Raw genomic sequence first — 3,081 nt, 5'->3', positions numbered from 1 at the left:
CTCAAAGTGGACACTCCAACCATGACGTCAGTGTTTTTTTTTTGTTAGTGACATGAAAACGACATCTGTGGGGAACAGCATGAGGTGTGGAATAGAAATGAACAATTATTAATTCGAGAGAATGTGATGAATCCAAGGACATCGAAACGAAGACCTTCAAGATCTTTGGAGTCTTGGGGTCTCTCACTCTGCCATCACAGACAGGTCGGTGGTCTCTCTGTCTTCTAATGTACCGCCTCCTTTTTGGTCTTGTACCCCCTGCTCTTTCCGTGCTTTGTCCCCCCCCTCCCAATTTTTCTGCAGGGCACACACGGTTCGCCATCAACCCCTATTCTGGTGAAACTACCTAAATCCAAGGTCACGGATCACCTCCACTCATTCATTCCTCTGTTTTTCCCGCCTGTGGAACCAACTTCCCAACTTCCACATTCTCTTCAATCTCATTCTTCCCTCCAAATCCTCTCTACCCTCGTTGACCACCCCACTCCCAATCCCACCTCCTTCCAAATTTTCATTTTTTCTCCTCCTGAGAGTTTCCTTCTGTATCCATCTTGTCCACCCCATGCGGCCTCTCCTACCCCTCATTCCTTCCCACACCCATTGTATGTCCAAGTCTCCCTCTATCTTTTCCTTCAACCCTGTTTTTGGTGTGTCCCCCTCCTCCTACTGTCCCTTTTGTCCTGTTGTGTCCTGACCATTCAGTGTTTTCGCTCTTCCACGAGCCTCGATCCTGTATACAAAAAAAAACATTCAGTTGGTGCCAACTTATAAACCCTTGGCCAGGGGGAGGGGGGGGGAGCAAATACCTATTTTGGGGAGGGAAATCAAGCAATTAAAATTAAAGAATGGGATTATAAATCGCAGACTCAAGGAGAGGACATCAAGTTAGGAAAGGATTAAGAGAAAGGAAAATAAAGCAATGCACTTCCATGTTGAACAATATACCTAATTCTGGATGTGGACGCGAGAAGGTTCATCGAAGATGTAAAACGTTGGTGAAGTGTGACGTCACAACCTCTGTATGTCCCAGTGGTGAAGCTTTTCCGCCCCACCAGGAAAGACAGCATAAAGTGGGAATGGTTGAATACAAAAAAAAAATCATGGATGCACAGTCGGCTGCTGCACACCTCGAGGTCAACAATCCATCCAGGCAGACAGATATTTCAAGGGAAAGGGACCACACCCCTCATCCCACACAGCCAGAGGAGAGGGTAATCTGAAGTCCCACAAAGATGTTGAATGGAGATGAATGAGCACGCAGTCTCTGTCTGGCAGGGCTCGGGCCTCCTGTGGTGTTGGAATGGCCATCAGTGTCAACTAGATAGGCTTGGCCTTCAGTAATCAATCAATTCTGTTTGTCAGGTTTTCCTCTCTGTTCACATGACCTTTGTCTACGTATCTCCTTCTGTTCCCTTATCATGTCTGCAATGTCCTCTCCGTTTGCTCCTTGCCAATTTTTCCATCCCTTGTTTGCTGGTTCCCCTCATCCCCCATTGGAGCAGCGTCACCCTCTCACACCTCTATCATTCAACTCTTCCATGTGCCTCGATCTGTGCACAAAAATGTTTTCATGGCTCATATATTAATTAATATACATAAAGCACCACCACCACCACCAGCCCTCCCCCATCAGCATCCTCAGATTCAGATAAAACCATCGCATTTTAAATAAATAATTCACAATGTGAAAGATAGTTCATTAACTGTATACACACTCACACGATACGGTTGTATAACACGAAAGAAATCCTCTAAACCCAGGGTTTGTAGGACTGGGCATGACATTGTAAGGAATGCGATCAAATGATTACCCTCTAGCTGGCTGGGTTCTTGGAATGATTGTATTCACGTCCACTTCCATTAAAGAAGTTCCTTGGATGGGAAAGGAGGCTTACCATTGATTGAACCCTGAGTAATAGGGCCCTGATTAATCGACACTGTGATCACACTGATCTTCCAAGGGACAGGTCCTCCACCGTCATTGGTTGATGCTGTAATTTGATCCTTGTGTTGATTGACTGCCTTTAACCCAAACTTAGAGCAATAATGATGTGATAGTGCTCGTGGGAGTGGAACGGATGTGGTGGGGAAACCATAATGAACGGCCTGGAAAAGATGTCCATTTACTCCGGTTGCGGAATGGTCCGCATTCAATCCACATTGCCATGTAGTAAGTAGGCAGATCACACAACGTTGAAACCATAAATATCTATCATGAACTCTACTAATTACCCTTCACTCTCTGGGATAACCCCGGCAACATAGTCACATGCTTGTCTTTCCTTTAATTTTCCTGCAAAAAAAAATGGCAACCTTGCTTAAGCTCGATAGTGGTAAAGGGATCGATTAAATTCTCATTGATTCAGGCTAGCAGGATAACCTAGGTCGCAGAGGGAGGAACATTTGCCTCTGAGCTCTCGAGGTTTGAATCTCGGCCCAGATATGAACCGTCATCTTGGTGTTTCACAGGCAAGGTGAGGCATCGAAGTGGGATGGACGTTAAATTGGGCGTCTCATCTGTTGGCATGAATTGTTGGAGGTTAAAGATCCCACGCAGTCCTTCCCGAAGAGTAGTTAAATGAGCTATTTCCAACATGATGAACAAATTCCAAAATCCTGCTCTCACCTACAGGGACGCTGCACCAGCGGAACTGCCACTCCCCTGCAAGAACTGCAATGCTGACCTCCAGGTGCGTGCTGCAAACAAATGATGACAATGACGATCATTTATTCGTCCACAGTCATGTTGCTTTGGTGACATCCTTGGAAACTAAGGTATGGCAGAGTACTATGGTATGGCAGAGTAATTCCGCCCCAGAATGCTCGGCACGTAGGCACAGAAACCACGATCTACAATGGTCATGGGGCAGGGAATCCATATTGTGTGTCCCAGATCAGGATTGTTACCTAAATGGCTTACAAAGCTTCTAAAAGAAGCCGAAAATACTTGGAAAAGTGATATATATATATATATATATATATATATATATATATATATATATATATATATATGTATGTATGTATACCTCAACACTGATCAACTCATCCAAAAAGTTGATATCTTGCAATCAGTATTGCACC

General features: G+C 44.8%; 1 long non-coding RNA gene across 1 annotated transcript in view; it reads left to right on the top strand.

Moving 5' to 3' along the window:
* The window catches only part of LOC147012621 (uncharacterized), a 3,710-nt gene extending 950 nt beyond the window's left edge, over positions 1-2,760 (top strand). Inside the window, exon 3 of the long non-coding RNA XR_015051051.1 lies at positions 2,633-2,760. This is a non-coding gene — a long non-coding RNA (uncharacterized LOC147012621). The remainder of the gene's footprint in view (positions 1-2,632) is intronic.
* The last annotated feature ends 321 nt before the right edge of the window (positions 2,761-3,081 follow it).

This window comes from Eptatretus burgeri, chromosome 14 (genome assembly GCF_056783735.1).
Source record: "Eptatretus burgeri isolate ZD-2024b chromosome 14, Ebu_testis_v1, whole genome shotgun sequence".
Taxonomy (NCBI): domain Eukaryota; kingdom Metazoa; phylum Chordata; class Myxini; order Myxiniformes; family Myxinidae; genus Eptatretus; species Eptatretus burgeri.
This window is presented reverse-complemented; position numbering and strand designations above follow the sequence as displayed.